We start from the raw sequence: 20,007 nt of genomic DNA on the forward strand, positions 1-20,007 counted from the left end.
TTTATGCATATTAAAATAATTTTTAATCCTATTTTAAACACTACATATATGACTACTATAATTAGCACAATCTGTAATATACCTTGCAGAATTCCAGCCACCCAACCTCCAATACCCTTAAACCAGTTCTTTGGGTTGAGAAAGGAGAAGGTGTCTGACCACCAGCTATCTTTATTTTGGTCATTGTGTCTGTCATATTCATCCCACATCTGCATCAACATTGGATACACAAAGAAAGTGCTGAATATTTTATTAGGAATTCCCATTTGGACCACATGTGGCCTACCTGAAGGTCTAGGCGAGTTGTCGGCTGCTCTTTTGTATAGTGTGTGTTTAGGTACTGCTTGCATATCTACCTGCTGATTCTGAACTATAAATGTGGCCGGTGTTAAGCGTCCTAGAGTACATGCACCTTTTATTCCTACTGGGAGCCATTTGTATGCTCCATTTCCACAAATCCAGAAAGTTCCTTCAGGCAGATCCCATATTGCAGAGTGTTGGAGCACCAACCTATGTACCAAATCTAAAAATTTAGATACATTCTGAAGTATACACCAAGGGGGTTTTTGACCTAATGGACTACAGTATCCTGCATCTGGATTTTCACAAGTCGGTGTACCTGGGTCATATGCACTTGACTCATTACATAATATATTACCTGGTATCTTTGAACATGTATCATTGTTTCCATCGGGGAATAATTGTGAATATTTCCAACCATTATTGTGTATGTATTTTTCTACTATATCAGGTTTAAAAGGTTGAGAAGAAGATACTGTGCTACTAAAACTGAGTTGTATATTTTCTGTAGGAATTAACCCTAAGTCTGTTAGTCCCGTCTTATTTCTAGGAACCCATACACCTCCTTTAAACGCTAAATATTGTAAGTTGTTTATTTTTCCGGTCATATTACCTTGCCACCAGGGAAATCCCACCCACCCCACAACTGGGATGGCAACAGTGGTGTTCCATAATCTAGAATTAACGGTTTGGTTATTTGCTAATTTGTCTGAGCAATTAGTCCATGTAAACACTTCCTCAGGGGTCATGGGTACGGCCAGGAAGGGTATGCTCGTGGCTGATATTGGAGAATGCGTACAAATCCAACAGTCTGCTATTTTCTGTCCGCCATCGAGCAGCCCGTTTACCAATATCTCATGATGTTTTATAAATTTATTATCTGTAGGTTTTGGGGAACTTAGTTTATCCCACAAGTCTCCCTGATCTATCGTTATAGCTAACACAAGTACAATCACCACTATTTCTTTTTGCAATGGCTTGCATGTACCCATGCTGATTTTCCTTCCAATTTTACTGCAGTTGGAGTTGTCAATAACACCTGATATGGACCCTCAAATCTGGGTTCTAGCGTTCTTCTGTTATGTCTTTTTACGTAAACTTCGTCTCCTGGTTGCAGCTTGTGCGTTCCCTCAATGGAATCTGGATCTGGAATGGAAGAGAACACTAAAGAGTGTATTTTAGACACATGCTTACATAAATTTTATACATAAGCAGTTAAGCTTTCAGTTTCTAACATTAAAATCTGTGGGAAATACAATCCTGTATTGGCAACTCTACCAAACAATATTTCATGGGGGGTGAGTTTGCTCTTTCCCTGGGGGGTGTTTCTGACTGAATACAATGCTATTGGGAGACACTCAGTCCATGGTTTCTGTGTTTCTGCCATGGCTTTCTGTATTTTTAACTTAAGTGTTCCATTCATTCTCTCAACCTTACCAGAACTCTGTGGGTGGTAAGGGGTGTGTAGTTCACTTTTTATACACAACATTTTCATTACATTCTGAAAGATCTCTCCAGTAAAATGTGTACCTCTATCCGACTCGATCACTTCTGGGATACCATAACGGGGTACCAGTTCATGTGCTATTTTTACTGCAGTGACTTTAGCCGTGGCTGTATGAACTGGATAAGCCTCTGGCCACCCCGAAAACATGTCCACACATACCAGTACATACTCATAGTGTCCATGCTTAGGCATCTGGATGTAATCGATCTGAAGTCTCTGGAACGGATATAGTGGTCTTACATGGTGCTTCTGGGGGGTCTTAACAGTCTGTCCTGGATTGTGGGCTAAACAGATTTCACAAGAACCACATTTTGCTCGAGCTACCTGGCCGAACCCTGGGGCTAACCACTTCTGTCTGACCCTCTGTATCATACCGTTTGCAGACACATGTGTAGGTCCGTGGGCTTCACTGACCACAACAGGGTACCACGCTCGGGGGAGACAAAGCTCATCTCCTTTTTTCCATAGTCCTTCTTTTTCTTCTGCCCCCTGTTTCTGCCACTCTTCTTTTTCTTCTCTACTCACCTGCTGGTGGGCTTCTTTGAGCCGTGTAATTAAGTCAAATTCTGATACTGCACTAATAGTGTGGTCAGTTGTCAGAGGTTTTACTGCAGCTCGCTTAGCAGCCTTGTCGGCTCGGTCATTACCCCTAGCTATCTCGGTGTCGAGTCTTACATGTGCAGGTACTTTTATTACTGCTACTTGTTTGGTTGAGGCAGCTGATTCTAGGATTTGTCTAATCATTTGTCCATGTTTTACTGGTTGACCTGAAGCTGTCATGTAACCTCTAGCTCTCCATATACATCCAAAATCATGTACAATACCATATGCATATCAGTAAAAATATTAGCGGTTTTTTCTTTTGCTAACTGTAATGCTCGTATTAGAGCTAATAGTTCAGCTTCCTGGGCTGAACAGCTGGCCTGCATTGGCTCAGCTTCAATAACATCATAATCTGATACAATGGCATAACCTGTGTGAAAGTTACCAGTTTCATCTGCATACCTACTACCATCTATATACATATGTAGGTCTGGATTGTCAAGAGGGGTGTCCTGTACATTAGGTAGCCCTTGTGTTTCTTGTTCTATACACTGTAAGCAATCATGTATTATATTGTCTTGTTCGTGGTATTGTAAAAAATTTTCATCTTCGTCTTCCTGACCTCCTTCCACTCCCCCCTTTGTCTCTAGTGGTAACAGAGTGGCTAAATTTAGAGACAATATGCGGCGAAAAGTGAGGTTTGGTGGCATTAGTAAGGAGCATTGTAATCTAAGATGTCTAGCCATTGAAATGTGTTTTGGCAATACCTGATTCAGTATGCCATGTACATCATGTGTAGTTTGTACTATTAGGGCATGGTCTAGTACTATTTCTGAGGCTTTTTCTACCAAAAGAGAGACAGCTGCTACTACTCTGACACATGATGGTGCAGCTTTGGTAACATTATCTAATTGAGCAGAATAGTATGCGACAGGTCTTTGTTTATTTTCATGTTTCTGTGTTAGTACTCCTGTAGCATGATTAGACATTTCCGCAGCCATTAATTGGAATGGTTTGGCGTAGTCTGGGATTCCCAAGGCCGGGGCTGACATGAGACCTTTCTTGAGGTCTTGAAAGGCTATGAGCGCTGATTCAGTTAACTGAAAAGGCTCGATTTTTAAACAATCATATAGAGGTTGCATAAGCTGACTAGCATGTATAACCCATTGTCTGCAGTGTGATACTATTCCCAAAAATGCTCTTAATGTTTTGTAGTTCTTGGGAGGAACAAGATCTCTAATGATTTTTAGTCTGTCGGCGGTGAGGTGCCGAATACCTTGTGAAATGCAGTGACCTAGAAATACTACCGTAGTCATACAAAGTTGTACTTTTTTCTTGTTAACTTTACAGCCCATGTCTGCTAGAAATATTAACAACCTTATTGTGTTGCTGTTTGCGGACTCTTGAGCAGGGGCACATAACAATAGGTCATCAACATATTGGAGAATTACAACCTCATCCGTAGGTTTGAAATTTTGAAGAACTGATCTCATAGCTTCTGAGTACAAGGTAGGTGAATGTATCATACCCTGTGGTAATCTTGTCCATGCTAATTGTCTATTCTTAAATGTAAATGCAAACAGTTTGTAACAGTCTGGGTGTAATGGTACTGAAAAAAATGCATTTGATAAGTCTATGACAGAAAATACTCGTGCTGTTGCTGGGATCTGTGATAGCAACGTGTGTGGATTTGGCACAACAGGAGTAATAGGTTCCAAAATTTTATTTATCTCTCTTAAATCATGTACCATCCGGTATCTAGCAGCTGACCCCTCAGTAGATTTCTTTTTTTACGGGGTACAACGGTGTATTGGCTGGTGACTTTACTTCTATCAGTACTCCAGTTTTTAGATAATCTTTTATCTGTTCTCCTATGGCGTGTTCTTGTTGGGCACTAATAGGATACTGTCTCAATTGGGGTAGTGTCACACCTGGAACAGGAGTGACTTTTACAGGAGCTATTGGCATTAGTCCTACATCGGTGTCATGTTGTGCCCATAATTTTTCTGGTACCTCAGAAAGATCTAAAATAATTTGGGTAGGGGCAGGATCTTTCTCATCCTCTAAGGCTTGGACTTTTACAATGTTTTCTAGAGACTCTTGGTCATCAGGCACCAAAATTTGGACTCTACCATCCTTTGTCTCTTACCACTCCTGCTTTTCTAGCCCGAATGTCCTCCCATAGTTTCCTGTTAAACCTGTCATGCCTTGCTACCTGAAAAGTTTTGCAAACTTTCCCTAAATTCTTAGTTGCTTCTACACCACACCTTTCTTTCACGATTGTATAGACATCTTGTTCATCATTTGTGGTCTTAGTCTGTTTGTTGCCCATTTTTCCTGACTATTCTTACCTTAGGAGGCTTTTTGGGTTAGATAAAATATATTCTATATTCTACCTTTCCTCGTTACCTATTCTGTCCTAAGGAGCCAGTATCTTGTTGCCCATTTTTCCTGACTATTCCTACCTTAGGAGGCTTTTTGGGTTAGATAAAATATATTCTATATTCTACCTTTCCTCGTTACCTATTCTGTCCTAAGGAGCCAGTATCTGAAACGGTTTCTCTGGACCGTTTTGTCTGAAGTGTAGAGTAATTCTAACACACATATATATGGCAACAAGGGCAAGACCAACAATACATAAAATGAACCATACAGTCTCCATTATATATCGTGTCCCTGGAGTATTATCATTACTTCCATGGGCTCATTCTGTCAATCTCTTATCTGTCAAAAAGGAGGACAAAGGTTCGGGAGTTAAACGTGAGCGAAGGTTTCCCCGAAAGGACACAACCTTATGACTCAGTTAGGCAATCTCCGTAATACTTATGTCATCTACCTTAGTGCGGCTTATGAGGCTATTCCCGACATCCACATCTCTTTCATACCATCCGTTCCATAACCTTCTCTGACCTCTCCTTCGGCAGATCCTACAGTATATACATGAATGACCCGAGCTATAGGTATCCTTCTCTACTAGTTCCTCAATCCCAACACAAGATATGCATGAAATTTACGGACTATCGCAGAGCAGATGTAAGAGAACTAACAGTGTCTCTTACCTGGCCAGGTTTGTCATCTGCTGTTCCGATGTCCCAATCTCAGCGGTTACTCGTGCCGGTCGATGAACTTGAAGGAATACGCAGACCTCGGGTCCCTGTTTCGGGCGCCAGGAATTGTTAGGATCATTCAGCCATGGAGGGTCCTTGTTGGAGTCGGGGTATCCCCGTAACAAGAAATACACAGACACGTAGTGTATAATCAAGTACTGGGAAGCCCCTGAGCGCGTCTGCCTCTATAGGTGCAGTCCCTTTATTTATATTAATAATCATAGTTTGTTGTCATACATGCGCAGTAAAATGCCTTTGTTTCACAGGCAGCGAAATGATGATTCATAACAGTGGAATGTTGATAAGAAAGTTTCATAAACAGAAAAGTGATAATTAGTAGAAGGTTGCTGAGACAGCTAAAACAAGTTACAATCTAGTTTCTGGGCGTCAGTCCAAATGTCCAGATAAGGGAAGAATAACTTCATCTGTGTCTTACATCGTAGTCTTGCGTGAAGTACAACTCCCATCATCCTCTCAGACATAAAAACCGTCTTTTTAACCTACTGCAACCTCCACGTCTCTTCCAAGGGGCATTAAAACCGTCTTGTTAAGCTACTGCAACCTCCACGTCTCTTCCAAGAGGCATGAAAACCGATTTGTTAAGCTACTGCGACCTCAACCACTTTTCCCAAGGGCATTGATATTGTCTTTTAATTCCACTGCGACCTCCACGTCTCTTCCAAGGGGCATTAAAAACGTATTGTTAACCTACTGCAAACTCCACGTCTCTTCCAAGGGACATTAAAACCGTCTTGTTAAGCTACTGCAACCTCCACGTCTCTTCCAAGGGGCATTAAAACCATCTTGTTACGCTACTGCGACCTCCACAACTTTCCCAGGGGCAATGATATTGTCTTTTTATTCCACTGCGACCTCCACCATTCTTCCAAGGGGCATTAAAACCGTCTGGTTAAGTTATTGCGACCTCCATCACTTTTCTCAGGGGCATTGATACTCTCTTTGTATTCCACTGCGACCTTCATGTCTTTCCTAAGGGCCATTAAAACTGTCTTGTTAAGCTACTGCGACCTCCACGTCTCTTCCAAGGGCCATTAAAACTGTTTTGTTAAGCTACTGCGACCTCCACTACTTTTCCCAAGGGCATTGATATTGTCTTTTTATTCCACTGCGACCTCCACGTCTCTTCCAAGGGGCATTAAAAGCGTCTTGTTAAGCTACTACAAACTCCACGTCTCTTCCAAAGGACATAAAAACCGTCTTGTTAAGCTACTGCAACCTCCACGTCTCTTCCAAGGGGCATTAAAACCGTCTTGTTAAGCTACTGCAACCTCCACGTCTCTTCCAAGAGGCATGAAAACCGACTTGTTAAGCTTCTGCGACCTCCACCACTTTTTCCAAGAGCATTGATATTGTCTTTTTATTCCACTGCGACCTCCACGTCTCTTCCAAGGGGCATTAAAAACGTATTGTTAACCTACTGAAAACTCCATGTCTCTTGCAAGGGACATTAAAACCGTCTCGTTAAGCTACTGCAACCTCCACGTCTCTTCCAAGGGGCATTAAAACCGTCTTGTTAAGCTACTGTAACCTCCACGTCTCTTCCAAGAGTCATTAAAACCATCTTGTTAAGCTACTGCGACCTACACCACTTTTCCGAAGTGCATTGATATTGTCTTTTTAATCCACTGTGAACTCCACTTCTCTTCCAAGGGGCATTAAAACCATCTTGTGAAGCTACTGAAACCTCCACGTCTCTTCCAAGGGGCATTAAATCCTTCTTGTTAAGCTACTGCGACCTCCACCACTTTTTAAAGGGGCATTAAAACCGTCTTGTTAAGCTACTGCGACCTCCACTAGTCTTCAGAGGGGCATTAAAACCATCTTGTTAAGCTACTACATCCTCCAGGATTCTTTCAAGGGGCATTAAAACTGTTTTGATAAGCTGCTGCATACTCCAAGTCTCTTGCAAGGGGCATTAAAACCATCTTGTTAAGACACTGCAACCTCCACGTCTTTTACAAGAGACATTAAAACTGTCTTGTTAAGCTACTGCAACCTCCACGTCTCTTCAGAGGGGCATTAAAACTGTCTTGTTAAGCTACTGCAACCTCCACGTCTCTTTCAAGGGGCATTAAAACCGTCCTGTTAAGCTACTTCGACCTCCACCACTTTTCCCAAGGGCATTGATATTGTCCTTTTATTCCACTGCGACCTCCACGTCTCTTCCAAGGGGCATTAAAACCATCTTGTTAAGCTACTGCAACCTCCATGTCTCTTCGAAGTGGCATTAAAACGGTCTTGTTAAGCTGCTGCCACCTCTACGGATATTGCGACCTCCACTACTTTCCTCGGGGGCATTAAAACCATCTTGATAAGCTACTGCAAACTCCACGTCTCTTCCAAGGGACATAAAAACCATCTTGTTAAGCTACTGCAACCTCCACGTCTCTTCCAAGGGGCATTAAAACCGTCTTGTTAAGCTACTGAAACCTCCAGGTCTCTTCCAAGAGGCATGAAAATCGACTTGTTAAGCTACTGCGACCTCAACCACTTTTTCCAAGGGCATTGATATTGCCTTTTAATTCCACTGCGACCTCCACGTCTCTTCCAATGGGCATTAAAAATGTATTGTTAACCTACTGCAAACTTCACGTCTCTTCCAAGGGACATTAAAACCGTCTTGTTAAGCTACTGCAACCTCCACGTCTCTTCCAAGGGGCATTAAAACCGTCTTGTTAAGCTACTGCGACCTCCACATCTCTTCCAAGGGGCATTAAAATCGTCTCATTACGCTACTGCTACCTCCACCACTTATACCAGGGGCATTGATATTGTCTTTTTATTCCACTGCGATCTCCATCATTCTTCCAAGGGGCAATTAAATCATTTTGTTAAGCTACTGCAACCTCCACCACATTTTCCAGGGGCATTGATACTGTCTTTTTAATTCCACTGCGACCTCCATGCCTTTTCCAAGGGGCATTAACACCGTCTTGTTAAGCTACTGCAAACTACACGTCTCTTCCAAGAGGCATTAAAACCATCTTGTTAAGCTACTGCAACCTTTATGTCTCTTCCAAGGGGCATTAAAACAATCTTGTTAAGCTACTGGAACCTCCACGTCTCTTCCAAGGGGCATTAAAACCATCTTGTTTAGCTACTGCAACCTCCACGTCTCTTCCAAAATCATTAAAACCGTCTTGTTAAGATACTGAGACCGCCACCACTTTTCCAAATGGCATTGATATTGTCTTTTTATTCCACTGCAACCTACACCTTTCTTCCAAAGGGCATTAAAACCATCTTGTTAAGATATTGCGACCACCACCACTTTTCCCAAGGGCATTGATACTGTCTTTTTATTCCACTGCGACCTCCATGTCTTTTCCAAGGGGCATTAAAACCGTCTTGTTAAGCTACTGCATCCTCCACGTCTCTTCCACTGGGCATTAAAACGATCTTGTTATGCCACTGCAACCTCCACGTCTCTTCCAAGGGCCATTTAAACTGTCTTGTTAAGCTACTGCGACCTCCACTACTTTTCCCAAGGGCATTTATATTGTCTTTTTATTCCACTGCGACTTCCACGTCTCTTCCAAGGGGCATTAAAACCGTCTTGTTAAGCTACTGCAAACTCCACGTCTCTTCCAACGGACATAAAAACCGTCTTGTTAAGCTACTGCAACCTCCACGTCTCTTCCAAGGGGCATTAAAACCGTCTTGTTAAGCTACTGCAACCTCCACGTCTCTTCCAAGAGGCATGAAAACCGACTTATTAAGCTACTGCGACCTCAACCACTTTTCCCAAGTGCATTGATATTGTCTTAATGCCACTGCGACCTCCACGTCTCTTCCAAGGGGCATTAAAAACGTATTGTTAACCTACTGTAAACTGCACGACTCTTCAAAGGGACATTAAAACCGTCTTGTTAAGCTACTGCAACCTCCACGTCTCTTCCAAGGGGCATTAAAACCGTCTTGTTTAGCTACTGCGACCTCCACCACTTTCCCAGGGGCAATGATATTGTCTTTTTATTCCACTGCGACCTCCACCATTCTTCCAAGGGGCATTAAAACCGTCTTGTTAAGTTATTGCGACCTCCACCACTTTTCCCAGGGGCATTGATACTGTCTTTTTATTCCACTGCGACCTCCATGTCTTTTCCAAGGGGCATTAAAACTATTTTGTTAAGCTACTGCAACCTCCAAGTCTCTTCCAAGGGACATTAAAACCGTCTTGTTAGGCTACTGCAACCTCCACGTCTCTTCCACGAGTCATTAGAACCGTCTTTTTAAGCTACTGCATCCTCCACGTCTCTTCCACGGGGCATTTAAACCATCTTGTTAAGCTACTGCAACCTCCACGTGTCTTCCAAGGGACATTAAATCCATCTTGTTAAGCTACTGCAACCTCCACGTCTCTTCCAAGGGACATTAAAACCGTCTTGTTAAGCTACTGCAACCTCCACGTCTCTTCCAAGGGACATTAAAACCATCTTGTTAAGCTTCTGCAACCTCCACGTCTCTTCCTCGGGGCATTAAAACCGTCTTGGTAAGCTACTGCAACCTCCACGTCTCTTCCAAGGGCCATTAAAACTGTCTTGTTAAGCTACTGCGACCTCCACTACTTTTCCCAAGGGCATTGATATTTTCTTTTTATTTCACTGCAAACTCCACGTCTCTTCCAAGGGACATTAAAACCATCTTGTTAAGCTACTGCAACCTCCACGTCTCTTCCAAGGGGCTTTAAAACCGTCTTGTTAAGCTACTGCGACCTCCACCACTTTTCCGAAGGGCATTGATATTGTCTTTTTATTCCAATGTGACCTCCACGTCTCTTCCAAGGTGCATGAAAACCATCTTGTGAAGCTACTGAAACCTCCACGTCTCTTCCAAGGGGCATTAAAACCGTCTTGTTAAGCTACTGCGACCTCCACCACTTTTTACAGGGGGATTAAAACAGTCTTGTTAAGCTACTGCGACCTCCACCAGTCTTCCAAGGGGCATTAAAACCGTCTTGTTAAGCTACTGCAACCACCACGATTATTCCAAGGGGCATTAAAACCATTTTGTTAAGCTGCTGCAACCTCCACGTCTCTTCGAAAGGGCATTAAAACCATCTTGTTAAGATACTGCAACCTCCATGTCTCTTCCAAGGGGCATTAAAACCATCTTGTTAAGCTACTGCAACCTCCACGTCTCTTCCAAGGGCCATTTAAACTGTCTTGTTAAGCTACTGCGACCTCCACTACTTTTCCCATGGGCATTGATATTGTATTTTTATTCCACTGCGACCTCCACGTCTCTTCCAAGGGGCATTAAAACCATCTTGAGAAGCTACTGCATCCTCTACGTCTCTTCCAAGGGGCATTAATACCATCTTGTTAAGCTACTGCGACCTCCACCACTTTCTCCAGGGGCATTAAAACCATCTTGTTAAGCTACCGCGACCTCCACCATTCTTCCGAAGTGCATTAAAACCTTCTTGTAAAGCTACTGCAACCTCCACGATTCTTCCAAGGGGCATTAAAACCGTTTTGTTAAGATGCTGCAACCTCCACGTCTCTTTCAATGGGCATTAACACCATCTTGTTAAGATACTGCAGCTTCCTCGTCTCTTCCAAGGGCATTAAAACCGTCTTGTTAAGCTACTGCAACCTCCACGTCTCTCCCAAGGGGCACTAAAACCATCTTGTTAAGCTACTGCAACCTCCACGTCTCTTCCACGGGGCATTAAAACCATCTTGTTAAGCTACTGCAACCTCCACGTCTCTTCCACGGGGCATTAAAACCGTCTTGGTAAGCTACTGCGACCTCCACCACTTTTCCGAAGGGCATTGATATTGTCTTTTTAATCCACTGTGACCTCCATGTCTCTTCCAAGGTGCATTAAAACCATCTTGTGAAGCTACTGAAACCTCCACGTCTCTTCCAAGGGGCATTAAAACCGTCTTGTTCAGCTACTGCGACCTCCGCCAGTCTTCCAAGGGGCATTAAAACAGTCTTGTTATGCTACTGCAAACTCCACGATTATTCCAAGGGGCATTAAAACCATTTTGTTAAGCTGCTGCAACCTCCACGTCTCTTCCAAGGGGCATTAAAACCATCTTGTTAAGATACTGCAACCTCCTTGTCTCTTCCAAGGGGCATTAAAACCATCTTGTTAAGCTACTGCGACCTCCACCACTTTCCCAGGGACAATGATATTGTCTTTTTATTCCACTGCGACCTCCATGTCTTTTCCAAGTGGCATTAAAACCGTCTTGTTAAGCTACTGCAACCTCCACGTCTCTTCCAAGGGGCATTAAACCGTCTTGTTAGGCTACTACCACTTCCACGTCTCTTCCAAGGGGCATTAAAACCGTCTTGTTAAGCTACTGCATCCTCCATGTCTCTTCCACTGGGCATTAAAACCATCTTGTTAAGCTACTGCAACCTCCACGTCTCTTCCAAGGGCCATTTAAACTGTCTTGTTAAGCTACTGCGACCTCCACTACTTTTCCCAAGGGCATTGATATTGTCTTTTTATTCCACTGCGACCTCCACGTCTCTTCCAAGGGGCATTAAAACCGTCTTGTTAAGCTACTGCAAACTCCACGTCTCTTCCAACGGACATAAAAACCGTCTTGTTAAGCTACTGCAACCTCCACGTCTCTTCCAAGGGGCATTAAAACCGTCTTGTTAAGCTACTGCAACCTCCACATCTCTTCCAAGAGGCATGAAAACCGACTTGTTAAGCTACTGCGACCTCAACCACTTTTCCCAAGGGCATTGATATTGTCTTTTAATTCCACTGCGACCTCCATGTCTCTTCCAAGGGGCATTAAAAACGTATTGTTAACCTTCTGCAAACTCCACTACTCTTCCAAGGGACATTAAAACCGTCTTGTTAAGCTACTGCAACCTCCACGTCTCTTCCAAGGGGCATTAAAACCGTCTTGTTAAGCTACTGCGACCTCCACCACTTTCCCAGGGGCAATGATTTTGTCTTTTTATTCCACTGCGACCTCCACCATTCTTCCAAGGGGCATGAAAACCATCTTGTTAAGTTATTGCGACCTCCACCACTTTTCCCAGGGGCATTGGTACTGTTTTTTTATTCCACTGCGACCTCCATGTCTTTTCCAAGGGGCATTAAACCGCCTTGTTAAGCTACTGCAACCTCCACGTCTCTTAAAAGGGACAATAAAACCGTCTTGTTAAGCTACTGCAACCTCCACGTCTCTTCCACGAGGCATTAGAACCGTCTTTTTAAGCTACTGCAACCACTACGTCTCTTCCACGGGGCATTAAAACCGTCTTGTTAAGCTACTGCAACCTCCACGTCTCTTTCAAGGGACATTAAAACCGTCTTGTTAAGCTACTGCAACCTCCACGTCTCTTCCAAGGGACATTAAAACCGTCTTGTTAAGCTACTGCAACCTCCACGTCTCTTGCACGGGGCATTAAAACCGTCTTGGTAAGCTACTGCAACCTCCACGTCTCTTCCAAGGGCCATTAAAACTGTCTTGTTAAGCTACTGCGACCTCCACTACTTTTCCCAAGGGCATTGATATTGCCTTTTTATTCCACTGCGACCTCCACGTCTCTTCCATGGGGCATTAAAAATGTATTGTTAACCTACTGCAAACTCCAAGTCTCTTCCAAGGGACAATAAAACCATCTTTTTAAGCTACTGCAACCTGCACGTCTCTTCCAAGGGGCTTTAAAACCGTCTTGTTAAGATACTGCGACCTCCACCACTTTTCTGAAGGGCATTGATATTGTCTTTTTAATCCACTGTGACCTCCACGTCTCTTCCAAGGTGCATGAAAACCGTCTTGTGAAGCTACTGAAACCTCCACGTCTCTTCCAAGGGGCTTTAAAACCGTCTTGTTAAGCTACTGCGACCTCCACCACTTCTTACAGGGGGATTAAAACAGTCTTGTTAAGCTGCTGCGACCTCCACCAGTCTTCCAAGGGGCATTAAAACCGTCTTGTTAAGCTACTGCAACCTCCACGTCTCTTCCAAGGGGCATTAAAACCATCTTGTTAAGATACTGCAACCTCCATGTCTCTTCCAAGGGGCATTAAAACCGTCTTGTTAAGCTACTGCAACCACCACCACATTCCCAGGGGCAATGATATTGTCTTTTTATTCCACTGCGACCTCCACCATTCTTCAAAGGGGCATTAAAACCGTCTTGTTAAGATATTGCGACTTCCACCACTTTTCCCAGGGGCATTGATACTGTCTTTTTATTCCACTGCGACCTCCATGTCTTTTCCAAGAGGCATTAAAAAAGTCTTGTTAAGCTACTGCAATCTCTACGTCTCTTCCAAGTGGCATTAAAACCTTCTTGTTAAGCTACTGCAACCTCCACGTCTCTTCGAAGGGGCATTAAACCATCTTGTTAAGCTACTGCAACCTCCACGTCTCTTCCAAGGGGCATTAAAACCGTCTTGTTAAGCTACTGCAACCTCCACGTCTCTTCCAAGGGCCATTTAAGCTGTCTTGTTAAGATACTGCGACCTCCACTACTTTTCCCAAGGGCATTGATACTGTCTTTTTATTCCACTGCGACCTCCATGTCTTTTCCAAGAGGCATTAAAAAAGTCTTGTTAAGCTACTGCGACCTCCACGTCTCTTCCAAAGGACATTAAAACCATCTTGTTAAGCTACTGCAAACTCCACGTCTCCTCCAAGGGACAAAAAAAACGTCTTATTAAGCTACTGCAACCTCCACGTCTCTTCCAAGGGGCATTAAAACCGTCTTTTTAAGCTACTGCAACCTCCATGTCTCTTCCAAGAGGCATGAAAACCGACTTGTTAAGCTACTGCGACCTCAACCACTTTTCCCAAGTGCATTGATATTGTCATTTAATTCCACTGCGACCTCCACGTATCTACCAAGGGGCATTAAAAACGTATTGTTAACCTACTGCAAACTCCACGTCTCTTCCAAGGGACATTAAAACCGTGTTGTTAAGCTACTGCAACCTCCACGTCTCTTCCAAGGGGCATTAAAACCGTCTTGTTAAGCTACTGCGACCTCCACCACTTTCCCAGGGGCAATGATATTGTCTTTTTATTCCACTGCGACCTCCACCATTCTTCCAAGGGGCATTAAAACCGTCTGGATAAGTTATTGCGACCTCCACCACTTTTCCCAGGGGCATTGGTACTGTCTTTGTATTCCACTGCGATCTCTATGTCTTTTCTAAGGGACATTAAAAAAGTCTTGTTAAGCTACTGCAACCTCCATGTCTCTTCCAAGGGGCATTGAACCGTCTTGTTAAGCTACTGCAACCTCCACGTCTCTTCCAAGGGACATTAAAAACGTCTTGTTAAGCTACTGCATCCTCCACGTCTCTTCCACGAGGCATTAAAACCGTCTTTTTAAGCTACTGCAACCTCCATGTCTCTTCCAAGGGCCATTAAAACTGTCTTGTTAAGCTACTGCGACCTCCTCTACTTTTCCCAAGGGCATTGATATTGTCTTTTTATTCCACTGCGACCTCCACGTCTCTTCCAAGGGGCATTAAAAGCGTCTTGTTAAGCTACTGCAAACTCCACGTCTCTTCCAAAGGACATAAAAACCGTCTTGTTGAGCTACTGCCACCTCCACGTCTCTTCCAAGGGGTATTAAAACTGTCTTGTTAAGCTACTGCAACTTCCACGTCTCTTCCAAGAGGCATGAAAACCGACTTGTTAAGCTTCTGCGACCTCCACCACTTTTCCCAAGGGCATTGATATTGTCTTTTTATTCCACTGTGACCTCCACGTCTCTTCCAAGGGTCATTAAAAACGTATTGTTAAACCTACTGCAAACTCCACGTCTCTTCCAAGGGGCATTAAAACCGTCTTGTTAAGCTACTGCAACCTCCACGTCTCTTCCAAGAGTCATTAAAACCATCTTGTTAAGCTACTGCGACCTACACCACTTTTCCGAAGTGCATTGATATTGTCTTTTTAATCCACAGTGACCTCCACGTCTCTTCCAAGGGGCATTAAAACCATCTTGTGAAGCTACTGAAACCTCCACGTCTCTTCCAAGGGGCATTAAATCCGTCTTGTTAAGCTCCTGCGACCACCACCACTTTTTACAGGGGCATTAAAACCGTCTTGTTAAGCTACTGCGACCTCCACCAGTCTTCAGAGGGGCATTAAAACCGTCTTGTTAAGCTACTACAACCTCCATGATTCTTTCAAGCGGCATTAAAACCGTTTTGTTAAGCTGCTGCATACTCCACGTCTCTTGCAAGGGGCATTAAAACCATGTTGTTAAGATACTGCAACCTCCACGTCTCTTCAGAGGGTCATTAAAACCATCTTTTTAAGCTACTGCAACCTCCACGTCTCTTTCAAGGGGCATTAAAACCGTCTTGTTAAGCTACTGCGACCTCCACCACTTTTCCCTAGGGCATTGATATTGTCCTTTTATTCCACTGCGACCTCCATGTCTCTTCCAAGGGGCATTAAAACCATCTTGTTAAGCTACTGCAACCTCCACGTCTCTTCAAAGTGGCATTAAAACGGTCTTGTTAAGCTGCTGCCACCACTACGTCTCTTTTAAGGGGCAATAAAACTGTCTTGTTAAGCTACTGTAACCTCCACGTCTTTTCTAAGGGGCATTAAAACCGTCTTGTTAAGCTACTGCGACCTCCACTACTTTCCTCAGGGGCATTAAAACCGTCTTGTTAAGCTACTGCAACCTCCACGTCTCTTCCAAGTGGCATTAAAACGGTCTTGTTAAGCTGTTGCCACCTCTACGTCTCTTCCAAGGGGCATTAAAACCGTCTTGTTAGGCTACTACAACCTCCACATCTCTTCCAAGGGGCATTAAAATCGTCTCATTATGCTTCTACGACCTCCACCACTCTTCCAATGGGCATTAAAACCGTCTTGTTAAGCTACTGCGACCTCCACCACTTATCCCAGGGGCATTGAAATTGTCTTTTTATTCCACTGCGATCTCCATCATTCTTCCAAGGGGCAATTAAACCGTTTTGTTAAGCTACTGCAACCGCCACCACATTTTCCAGGGGCACTGATACTATCTTTTTATTCCACTGCGACCTCCATGCCTTTTCCAAGGGGCATTAACACCATTTTGTTAAGCTACTGCAAACTCCACGTCTCTTCCAAGAGGCATTAAAACCATCTTGTTAAGCTACTGCAACTTTTATGTCTCTTCCAAGGGGCATTAAAACAATCTTGTTAAGCTACTGGAACCTCCACGTCTCTTCCAAGGGCCATTTAAACTGTCTTGTTAAGCTACTGCGACCTCCACTACTTTTCCCATGGGCATTGATATTGTATTTTTATTCCACTGCGACCTCCACGTCTCTTCCAAGGGGCATTAAAACCATCTTGAGAAGCTACTGCATCCTCTACGTCTCTTCCAAGGGGCATTAATACCATCTTGTTAAGCTACTGCGACTTCCACCACTTTCTCCAGGGGCATTAAAACCATCTTGTTAAGCTACCGCGACCTCCACCATTCTTCCGAAGTGCATTAAAACCTTCTTGTAAAGCTACTGCAACCTCCACGATTCTTCCAAGGGGCATTAAAACCGTTTTGTTAAGATGCTGCAACCTCCACGTCTCTTTCAATGGGCATTAACACCATCTTGTTAAGATACTGCAGCTTCCTCGTCTCTTCCAAGGGCATTAAAACCGTCTTGTTAAGCTACTGCAACCTCCACGTCTCTCCCAAGGGGCACTAAAACCATCTTGTTAAGCTACTGCAACCTCCACGTCTCTTCCACGGGGCATTAAAACCATCTTGTTAAGCTACTGCAACCTCCACGTCTCTTCCACGGGGCATTAAAACCGTCTTGGTAAGCTACTGCGACCTCCACCACTTTTCCGAAGGGCATTGATATTGTCTTTTTAATCCACTGTGACCTCCATGTCTCTTCCAAGGTGCATTAAAACCATCTTGTGAAGCTACTGAAACCTCCACGTCTCTTCCAAGGGGCATTAAAACCGTCTTGTTCAGCTACTGCGACCTCCGCCAGTCTTCCAAGGGGCATTAAAACAGTCTTGTTATGCTACTGCAAACTCCACGATTATTCCAAGGGGCATTAAAACCATTTTGTTAAGCTGCTGCAACCTCCACGTCTCTTCCAAGGGGCATTAAAACCATCTTGTTAAGATACTGCAACCTCCTTGTCTCTTCCAAGGGGCATTAAAACCATCTTGTTAAGCTACTGCGACCTCCACCACTTTCCCAGGGACAATGATATTGTCTTTTTATTCCACTGCGACCTCCATGTCTTTTCCAAGTGGCATTAAAACCGTCTTGTTAAGCTACTGCAACCTCCACGTCTCTTCCAAGGGGCATTAAACCGTCTTGTTAGGCTACTACCACTTCCACGTCTCTTCCAAGGGGCATTAAAACCGTCTTGTTAAGCTACTGCATCCTCCATGTCTCTTCCACTGGGCATTAAAACCATCTTGTTAAGCTACTGCAACCTCCACGTCTCTTCCAAGGGCCATTTAAACTGTCTTGTTAAGCTACTGCGACCTCCACTACTTTTCCCAAGGGCATTGATATTGTCTTTTTATTCCACTGCGACCTCCACGTCTCTTCCAAGGGGCATTAAAACCGTCTTGTTAAGCTACTGCAAACTCCACGTCTCTTCCAACGGACATAAAAACCGTCTTGTTAAGCTACTGCAACCTCCACGTCTCTTCCAAGGGGCATTAAAACCGTCTTGTTAAGCTACTGCAACCTCCACATCTCTTCCAAGAGGCATGAAAACCGACTTGTTAAGCTACTGCGACCTCAACCACTTTTCCCAAGGGCATTGATATTGTCTTTTAATTCCACTGCGACCTCCATGTCTCTTCCAAGGGGCATTAAAAACGTATTGTTAACCTTCTGCAAACTCCACTACTCTTCCAAGGGACATTAAAACCGTCTTGTTAAGCTACTGCAACCTCCACGTCTCTTCCAAGGGGCATTAAAACCGTCTTGTTAAGCTACTGCGACCTCCACCACTTTCCCAGGGGCAATGATTTTGTCTTTTTATTCCACTGCGACCTCCACCATTCTTCCAAGGGGCATGAAAACCGTCTTGTTAAGTTATTGCGACCTCCACCACTTTTCCCAGGGGCATTGGTACTGTTTTTTTATTCCACTGCGACCTCCATGTCTTTTCCAAGGGGCATTAAACCGCCTTGTTAAGCTACTGCAACCTCCACGTCTCTTAAAAGGGACAATAAAACCGTCTTGTTAAGCTACTGCAACCTCCACGTCTCTTCCACGAGGCATTAGAACCGTCTTTTTAAGCTACTGCAACCACTACGTCTCTTCCACGGGGCATTAAAACCGTCTTGTTAAGCTACTGCAACCTCCACGTCTCTTTCAAGGGACATTAAAACCGTCTTGTTAAGCTACTGCAACCTCCACGTCTCTTCCAAGGGACATTAAAACCGTCTTGTTAAGCTACTGCAACCTCCACGTCTCTTGCACGGGGCATTAAAACCGTCTTGGTAAGCTACTGCAACCTCCACGTCTCTTCCAAGGGCCATTAAAACTGTCTTGTTAAGCTACTGCGACCTCCACTACTTTTCCCAAGGGCATTGATATTGCCTTTTTATTCCACTGCGACCTCCACGTCTCTTCCATGGGGCATTAAAAATGTATTGTTAACCTACTGCAAACTCCAAGTCTCTTCCAAGGGACAATAAAATCATCTTTTTAAGCTACTGCAACCTGCACGTCTCTTCCAAGGGGCTTTAAAACCGTCTTGTTAAGATACTGCGACCTCCACCACTTTTCTGAAGGGCATTGATATTGTCTTTTTAATCCACTGTGACCTCCACGTCTCTTCCAAGGTGCATGAAAACCGTCTTGTGAAGCTACTGAAACCTCCACGTCTCTTCCAAGGGGCTTTAAAACCGTCTTGTTAAGCTACTGCGACCTCCACCACTTCTTACAGGGGGATTAAAACAGTCTTGTTAAGCTGCTGCGACCTCCACCAGTCTTCCAAGGGGCATTAAAACCGTCTTGTTAAGCTACTGCAACCTCCACGTCTCTTCCAAGGGGCATTAAAACCATCTTGTTAAGATACTGCAACCTCCATGTCTCTTCCAAGGGGCATTAAAACCGTCTTGTTAAGCTACTGCAACCACGACCACATTCCCAGGGGCAATGATATTGTCTTTTTATTCCACTGCGACCTCCACCATTCTTCAAAGGGGCATTAAAACCGTCTTGTTAAGATATTGCGACTTCCACCACTTTTCCCAGGGGCATTGATACTGTCTTTTTATTCCACTGCGACCTCCATGTCTTTTCCAAGAGGCATTAAAAAAGTCTTGTTAAGCTACTGCAATCTCTACGTCTCTTCCAAGTGGCATTAAAACCTTCTTGTTAAGCTACTGCAACCTCCACGTCTCTTCGAAGGGGCATTAAACCATCTTGTTAAGCTACTGCAACCTCCACGTCTCTTCCAAGGGGCATTAAAACCGTCTTGTTAAGCTACTGCAACCTCCACCTCTCTTCCAAGGGCCATTTAAGCTGTCTTGTTAAGATACTGCGACCTCCACTACTTTTCCCAAGGGCATTGATACTGTCTTTTTATTCCACTGCGACC

The sequence above is a fragment of the Phyllobates terribilis genome, unplaced genomic scaffold (genome assembly GCF_046119375.1).
Source record: "Phyllobates terribilis strain yellow unplaced genomic scaffold, ASM4611937v1 Scaffold_7__3_contigs__length_470593459, whole genome shotgun sequence".
Taxonomy (NCBI): domain Eukaryota; kingdom Metazoa; phylum Chordata; class Amphibia; order Anura; family Dendrobatidae; genus Phyllobates; species Phyllobates terribilis.